The sequence below is a fragment of the Chenopodium album genome, chromosome 7 (assembly GCF_948465745.1).
Source record: "Chenopodium album chromosome 7, dcCheAlbu1.1, whole genome shotgun sequence".
NCBI classification, from domain to species: Eukaryota; Viridiplantae; Streptophyta; class Magnoliopsida; order Caryophyllales; family Amaranthaceae; genus Chenopodium; species Chenopodium album.
The window spans coordinates 57,683,734-57,693,230 of NC_137840.1; the positions used below are offsets into that span (position 1 = coordinate 57,683,734).

A 9,497-nucleotide genomic window follows, 5' to 3' on the forward strand; every position below is an offset into this window, starting at 1 on the left:
TCCTTTTACTAATAAAATAAAAATCTTCACAATATGAATTTAACCCGTAAATAGATTCCTTTTTTTGCACACTATTATTCATTCTCTATTATGTATGTTGCATTTTTTTTCTCAATAAACAACTGCATTAAAATATTTTTTTTCATAGTTTTCTTGGCAAGCTGTTTTTTTTTAAAGACCTGGCAAGCTTTTCATACATAATTAAATACATAATTTTTTTTCTACAAAAATCTTTGTTTTTATTAATGATAAAGTAGTACGTAACTGTTAAGAAGTTTATGGAATCAATATATATTTGGAAGGATACATTAAATCTATTATAATTTTTTTTTTAAGGAAAATCTTTTGTAATCTTTTATTTAGGTATAAATTTTTTTTTCCAGGCACACCAAAAAATGACACATGTTATTGCTGGTGTGTCTTAACTTATAATATTTCTTCCGTTTCTTAATACTTGCAACACTAATTGTCACAATAATTGCAACACACTATAAATGGAAAGTCTTTTGAAAAAAGTTGTACTATTTCTCTTATTTAAAGCACTAAATTATATTCCAAAAAACTACTCACCCCATTTTAAAGTGTATTACAGCATGTGAATCCCACTTTTCTTAAATAGCGTGAAAAAAATGTGTGTTGCAACTATTAAAAAACGGAGAAAATATATAATTATTGATGATGAAAGTAGAAAAGCTTGAGAAATTATCATATAGCTTATAAATACTAATCAAATTCGTACAAAATATTTTCCAATTGTTGTGACTCTCAGTGTCAATAGCTTAAACGTTCAGTACAGTTTCACTTACCATCAAAAAAAAAAAATTGAAAAAAATGACCAGCATTACAATGTTATTATAGATGTTAGATTCAAACATTAATAATAACACCTAGATAAATAGATAATACGCATTTCCTCAAAAAAAAAAACAAAATAGATAATACGCATTTCCTAACTACTCTCACTCTCCCTAATTGTTTGCACCAATTGCCTTTTTAAGATGTCCCCAAAAGATTGCCCCATACTACTTTTGGCATGTTTTCCCACTTACACTCTCTCTATCTCTCCCCTCCTCATTGATATTTTTGTCAACCCATATGTACCATTTTTTGCCAAATGCCTTAATATAGTGAATTTATGGTTTGGAGCAAACAATTGGGGACAGAGAGAATAAGAAGGGAAAGAAGAAGATAAAAGGGGGTAAATTAAAAGGAAAGATGGAAATTAGTGGGGGAATTAGGAGAAATTGGATGGGTTTAGTAAAAAAAGGAGCATGTGACCGGCACATGTGAGGTAAACGCCGGAAAACACTAAGTCAATAACGGATTCTCACCATTGGTTGTCTTCAACAAAATAATTTAAGAATCTGGTTTCTTCTTGCTAAAAAATTGTTATAAGGTTTTTCCCAATAAAATAGTTGCTATAAATGGTTTTTTCTGACAAATTTTCCTAATAATAATAATAAGATTCCTTTTTGATGAGTAACAGATTCCTTCCACATAGTTGACACCACCAGAAACAAGGGATGATATTAAGACATAGAAACTACATACACAAGTCAGTTCACAGATTATGAGTTAATAGGATGTTAAATTTACATGAATGATCAATTACCTCAACATTGCTTTTGTTGACCACACTCTCATGACGATATGTCTGGCCTCCAAAAAATTTACTCTCCAGTTCTTTGACCTCATTATCACTCTAGAGAACAAAAAAATTATGTGAGAAAGATAGAAGGAGGTTTAGAATATGGTGAATGAGCAAGGGTGAACAGAATGTACCAATTTCTTGAATAAAGGACATGGCTTCCCAATTTGATGGCTGGCGGGGACGATTTCCCAAGGCTTCTGAGCCCTTTTTATATCTTCATCAACAAGTGTAAACTCACAAGCATCCAGCTTAAGTTGCTAGAATACCTTAATGCCAAACATGAGTTCAATTTACAACAGAAATTAAAATTTAGGGTTCGTTTGGCATCACTATAGTTTTCTATTTTTGGTTTTTAAAATCGTATGATATGTCATATAATGAATAAAAAATTATTCAAACTTGGTAAAATCAAGACAATTTTGTTAACTTACAACAGAAAAGTGGAAACATCTTTTTCTTGTTTTCAGTTTTTGGTTTTTTTTTGTTTTCAAAAAATCTGGAAACTAAAAATAAAAAGCAATGCCAAACAATGCCTTAGCTAAGGGAGATAAAGCTCAAGAATTAAAGCCACAATACATACCTTTATGCTGAATGATGGCATATATGGTTGAAGCAAACATGCAAGAATGCAAACAACTCCAACTAAAGTTTTGACAACAAAAGAACACCTTCATCTATCTTGAACATAAAGTTTCCAAACTTCAGTGCTCTAGAATGAAATGACAGAAAAAAAAAATGTTAGTGCCATATAAATGGTAAACAGCAAGGATTAATGAAAAACCGCGAGTTTGATCATGACAAAAGTCTCCAATACCTGGAAGTGTCGATTTCCCTCACTAGCAATAGCCATTGCGGTCTTCAAACCATCCTTCAACTTACCTTGTAATTAAGGCGCAAGACATTAACAGAAAAATTAATAACAATAAACTGTTAAATAACAAGCATTAGGTGACAAGCCGATAAATGCACTCATGAAGTGTAAGCAACTTCAGTTAAAAGGGAATAAAGGTTACCTTCTCTAAAAACATGACATATTTTTGCACATTACATAGAAGAAAATCACCTAAATCGTTGTCAATATCACAGGGTATAGCATCAGAGACATCAGGGATAATAGAGTGATATCCTTTGCTTGTGAAGAAAGAAAAAAAAAAGCAAACATATAGATCAAAATGAGATGGAAAGGTAAACAAAACAAATTAGCAGGGAAGTCCTTTTAAGTGGTCGACCTTGTGAGAAAAGCCAATTTATTAAAAAGGTGGCACAAAAGGTCCTTTGGGTTGTGGGGAGGGTCCATTAACCCTGACGTTAACTAGAATTTTTTCTGGCCAAATAATATGCACGTGACAACTTATGTTTAAAACAGTTTGAATAAGATAATAGTCACATTAATCACCCCATAATTATAATAATGTCCCATCACTTGCACAATAAGGTCAGATAAGTCTAATGTCTGATGGGTACAGAACAAGAAAAGGAAAAATCAAAATAAAACAAATGAACAAGTACTATCATTCTTATGTTCAGGGAAAGAGAAAGAAAAGGATATCATCATTGTTTTAAGTGCCTCAGACTTGTATTTTCACTTCTACAGTTCTAACTTCATCATTAGAATATCTTTTCCAATGAATATATGTTGTATAAACACATATAGCATGAACAACAGAGAGATTTACCGGGGGGGTTTGGCGATAAAAGAGATGACACGATTCATGAAATTGCCCAAATTATCAGCAAGCTCGCCATTAAGTTTAACTTGCAAATCGTCCCAAGAAAAATTTGAGTCGGATGACTGAAAATGTAATATATCAGTAGTATAATTAGCAAATGATAGGAAGTTCTAACAAGTATTTACTGACACATGTCCAAGCCTGAATGCAGAGTTTCAGGGGGAGGGGGGCAAGGAAATAAAAGACAGGGATGTCAGTCTTGGCTTACTTCTGGTCTAACACTCGTCAAATTAATCTATACACTTCTACAGGTATATTCGTGTCTTTCACTTCATCACCAAAAACACCAATACCCCTGATCTTGGAAAATTTTCCTGGAAAAAGCATTTGTAAGAAAACAATAATAGATAATTGGTTCTGAATATAATTGTAGGGTATATAGATGGCAAATGATGCTTGCAAAAGCCGAGTAGCTACCTGCTTTGTATAACAGAAAATGAGTAGCATGTATTGAATGAGGAAGGGTCCAATTTTCCCCGGCGCCAATCAAGTATGGAGGGAAATGAACCTGAATCAAGGGTGACAACTCAAGCAATTATTAACGCTAAAAGATCACTGGGAATGCATAATAAAAGAAGAAAAGGAGTGTAAAAACAAAACAATCACCGAATAAAAAGGAACATTGTCTTTTCCCATGAAAAGGTGTAGCTCCACATTCTGTGGATTTTTCCACCACAATTCCCACTTAGATGTGAAAATAGTGTAGTGCACCCGGGTGCACCATGCACCCGAAAAGAACATTAGACATATTTTAAAGAACATGGGCAAAAAAAAGAACATGCTAGTGTTAGAAAAAGAAAATACCTATGTTTGACAAAAGAACATGTTTGTGTTTGACAAGAACATGACATTACAAAGAACATAAAGTTTTTACAAAAAGAACATGTTATTTTTCATGGTTATTTAGGTGTTGAACGTGTTTGAAAAAGAACATTATATTTGACAAAAAAGAACATGTTCGTGTTTGACAAAGATGTAGGTGATCATTGGGTGGGCCGGGCCAAGGTTAAAAAATCAGCTCACTTCTCGGGTTGGGCCAAATTTTGGGCTGAAGTTTTTGTGCCCAAAATTGTCCGGCCATGCGGGCTTTTCGGGTCGAGTAAAAAAATCAACTAAAATGCATAAAACGCATTCCCAAACCCGCCCAATAAATTAAATTTAAGGGTCGGGTCCGACCCGATTTTGGGGGCGAAAAAATTCAACCCAAAACCCGTCCAAAATCGGGTCGGGCCGTTCTAACTTTGATCACCTCTAGCCAAAGAACATAAAGTCTTTACAAAAAGAACATGATAATACATTAAAGAACATGTTCTTTTTTCTGGTTACTTGAGTTGATTGATTTTTTTTTTTTTTAATGTACATAGATTAAAGAATATATTGTATAATATAAAGAACATATTGTATAATATAAAGAACGTATAGTTCAAACTCAAAGAACATAATCATCAAACTTAAAGAACATATTATGCTCATGTTCTTTATAAATATATATAATGTTCTTTTTTTGCCCATGTTCTTTTAAATATACCTTATGTTCTTTTCGGGTGCACCATGCGCATGGTGCACCCGGGTGCACCAACCATACATTAACTTAGATGTGTGACACTTTGTGATAGACACATAAACAAGAGGACCATCAAACCACACATACATCACCTAGTACAAGAAACAAGGAACAGTCCAATACCACTGATAAATCTCCTTGTGTAAGGGATAGTACTTGTCGCGGATCTCGCGGGGTGTGAGATTCTCGGAAGCAGCCCGGACCTCAGTGGTTGTACCGTACTTATCGTTACCGCCGATGAAGAGGACGTTGTAGCCCCTAAGACGACAAAACCTAGCAAATATATCAGCGCTCAGTACGGCTGTTCAATTTCGGATATCCGATTCGATCCGATCCGAAAATTCGGATATCCGAAATTTTCGGATCGGAGAAATTGCGATCCGAATCCGATCCGAAATTTTCGGATATCCGGATTTTCGGATCGGATAGTCGGATATTCGGATCGGATAGTCGGGTTTTCGGATCGGGTAGTTAAAATTTTCGGACAAAATCCGATCCGTATCCGATCCGAATATCCGATATTTTTTTCGGATATCTGATCCGAAATATCCGAAACCTTAAAAACCGGATCGGATATCCGAAATTTCGAATCGGATCATCGGATTTTCGGATCGGATATTTCGGACCGGATATTTTTGAACACCCCTAGCGCTCAAGACTAAACCTACAATGTTTCCTAAATGAGGTACGTTGTTCACGTAAGGGAGCGCACTCGTCACCAACACGTTGCGTTGCCCTTCTATTGAAATATTCTCCAAAATAGCTGATCCAACAGAGAATTGTTCATCTTCTACTGGAAACTTCTCCATACCGGCAAGAAATTAAGGTTTCCTTTATCTTGTTTATGTGCCTTTGATTCGATAACAAGAGAAACTTATATGGCTTTTCGGCTTTTTTTACTTACAACTAATAACTAAGGAAAAGGAATTAGAGCTTGATTAGGACTAGGGATAACAATTATCAATTTACGTTATTGGGTTAAAATTAAGATTAAAGGGATTTGGGCTAAGATAAATGTTTTTGGGTTCCTAATAAAATGGTTTAGGTTTAGGTAAACTAGTTTGTGGCTCGCACGATTCATATTGAAATTACATTCAGTTTGAATGATATTTTGAAAATATTACCTTAAGTTTAAAAAACATTTTGAAAATACTACCTTTAGTATAATTTTTAAAAATAGAAATAAAAAATATATGTAAATAGAAAGAGGAATGCAATTGTATACTTGTAAATATTACTATGCATAATTGCTTAACTGTGTATTGAATCAAAAAAAATAGCATCCAAGGAGATAACCATTAGTATGTGATTGATTTCTTACTAATTAAATTGTAATTTAATGTATGTGCAATTATTTAGAAGTTACAATCTACCAGAAAATTAAATACGAAAGTTACAAATATGAAGAGTCTTGAATGATGATACATAGGGTTACACGTAATGCTGATGTGGCGCCAAATCACATTGAGGTAACGGTGACACATAGCGATATCATGTTGTCCCTTTACGTTTAATAATAATAATAACGTGCTATAGATTAGTACTCGTAGATTTGCTTTTCTTTTTTTTTTTTTTTTAAAAAAAAAAAACTTTTATTATTGTGTATCAATTAAAGTACTTGTAACTTTTCTATAAAAAAAACTCTACTGTGTTATGTCTTGAATTATGGTCATTTTCAACAAATCTAGTTTGTGGCTCGAACAATACCCCGAATATTGAAATTACATTAAGTTTGAATGATATTTTGAAAATTATACTTTAAGTTTAAAAAATATTTTGAAAATATTACCTTACGTTTAAAAAATATTTTTAAAACTAGTTCTTTGCCCTACCAACGCTCAGATATTCGCGGGAAGAAAATTATATTGATATACTAGCTTAATGCCCATGTCATGCACGGTAAGTCTAATTTTTTTAAGAAAAATAATTGTATTCAACAAATAAAATTTGATAAAACATACAAATCAAATATATAGAAATTATAATGTCATAATTTATATTAATAGGCAAAGCAACAAATTATCTAAAAAAATGAATTTTTTAAGCTGCCCAAACTTGAGAATTTTTCAGACGAGACTTAGTATGATCAGGTCTAGTGGTCATATTAGTGAATACTTATTTATAAATGTATTTTTAATAAACATCAAAAATCAATCAAACAACAAATTAATATCTCCACTAAAACTATTAGCAAAAGTGAAAACATACACAAAACTACAAATAATATGTCACCTTTATATCTAAAAAGCCATTTGTCAAACACAACATTTATTTTATAGCTATACTATACCCTATAAATCCTTAATTTGTGATGAAATGTACTTATAGTAGTAAAATTTCATAAACAAAATTGTAATTAACTTGAATATATTGCTATATTGAATTGAAATTGAAATAAAATATTAGCTAGAGGTATTTAAAAAAAATTAAGGGATGTTTTAAAGTAAATTTACATCTACTAGGGCAGCCAACGCTCGCGTTGCGCGCGGAATTGCTAGCCATTTCGAGTTAGCTTTTTTCAGCTTGTGTTTAGGAATGGCAATATCCATTTAGCACATCGTAATCACAAGTGTAGCTAAAACTTGGCAGTGTTTGGGTGGAACAACGATTACTTTAGTTGTGGACGATTACTGTTTTACATTATGTTTAAAATAAGTGTTTTTTTTTAATAAAGCCTTACGAATTTAGTCCATAGTTGTAAGATTTATTGGAACAACTAAAGCATCTAACCTAACGCATAATATTCTTAAACCATAACCTTGAAAATGTTACAAACAAAAGGTTCAAAAGCAACAATTACAACCAAACATTGAGCATAATATGTTGTATGTGGCAGTGTTCTTGTATGAAGAAACACTGTGTACTTATTCATGTTGTTGCTAAGTTGTTTTAGTAGAGTCTAGGAAAAGGAAATGGCTTTGATAGCCCACTTTGGAACCCAAAGTCTAGTTAGGGATGTTGTTGATGCAATCTAAAAGTACATTAGCTTGGTTGCCAAGGTGGTAGTTATTACTTCAAATTCTTGCTAGTCGCCATGTGAAATAATGCATTGAACAATACTAACCTTTTTTTTTAAAGGTGAAGGAGACATTAAGGGCATGTTCACATTTACTGAACTGAACTGAACTAAATCGGTTGGAGTTGAACTGAACTGAACTGAACTGAACTGATTGGAGTTGTACTGAACTGAACTAAGCGAAATGAATATTTTATGAGTAAGGGAAATTAGGAGCTGAACTAAACTGAACTGAACTAAACTGATTGGAGCTGAACTGAATTGAACTGATTGGAGCTGAACTGAACTGAAATTAAGTATATATGCCCTAAGATGAAGGAGAAATAGGAAAGCCAAGTATATAAATTGTTGGAATTATAAAAGAACTATCAGTTTCCTAAAAAAAAAAAGTTACAAATTCTTGCAATTCTTGAGCTTGGTTTTAATTAGAATTGAATTGATAATAGGAAATGAATGCACGGAATTTGAAAAGAGTTACAATTATTGTTTATGGGAATAGTTATTGCAAATTATTTTTAAGTACGGAGTACTATTTTAAGCTTCCTATGACAGATTGATGCTACACATACAATTGTTGTATGTGGGCTACCACATACAATACAATTGTATGTATGCCATGTCAAAAGGGAGTAAAAAAAATAAGGGAAAAATAGAGGGAAAAAGGTGGGGGCCCAAAATGCAAACCAATTAAATACTGTCAACAATGGTTGTATGTGGATGGCCCACATACAACCATTGTATGTGTAGCCTTTTCCCAGATTGATAACGTAGGATTTTGTGCAATAAATTAAATATAGCCTCCATTAAGCTGATGAAAAGCTTTTTCGCATTCATCATCTTTATTGCCAGTCAATTGTTACTTTTAATTATCTAACCACATATTTAGTTAGAGAAAATGTTGTGACTTCATCCAACTCTTATTCAAGTATGGTTGCATTCGCATCCAAAATCTCAAGCCATTCCTTCCAAGGATACTTATGAGGATCCAAAAACTTAGCAACTTGAAGCAGCAGTAGTTACATAGAACTTATCTATTACATTTTTTTCATCTCTTCATAATGAACTACTAATATTCATATATCGACTGTTTTCTCAATCTAAAGTCATTTCCTCTCAAGACTAAAATTGCTATAGCAAGACATAGCACAATTTTTGAGAACTTGTTGAGTGATAGCTTGAGAATATCTCTGGGACCAATCCTTGCTTAACTGCTATAGTAGTTTACAAGCTTATACAGTGATTGACCAAAGTAACAAACAACTAACAAACTATCAAAATTGAAAATATAACAAAGGAATCAAGCCAATAATTTATACCATAAAAGCCACTCATTCACCCAGAAAGTATTTTAAAGAGAATTTCCTCGTACAAAGAGCGAGCCAACAACAAGTCCTCATAATATTTTATTTATATGCATCAGGTTGGTCCTACGTTTTAAACACAAATCAAATCTCTCTTAGCATAGTGTTGCGATATGTAGACTATATAATAGCATTAAAATCACACTGTAATAAAATTACTACCGTACCTATAAGG

General features: G+C 32.8%; 1 pseudogene; it reads right to left on the reverse strand.

The window, feature by feature from the left end:
* Positions 1-1,561: 1,561 nt before the first annotated feature.
* LOC145640358 (methionine--tRNA ligase, cytoplasmic-like) lies at positions 1,562-4,122 on the reverse strand (annotated as a pseudogene).
* Between the last annotated feature and the right edge of the window lie 5,375 nt (positions 4,123-9,497).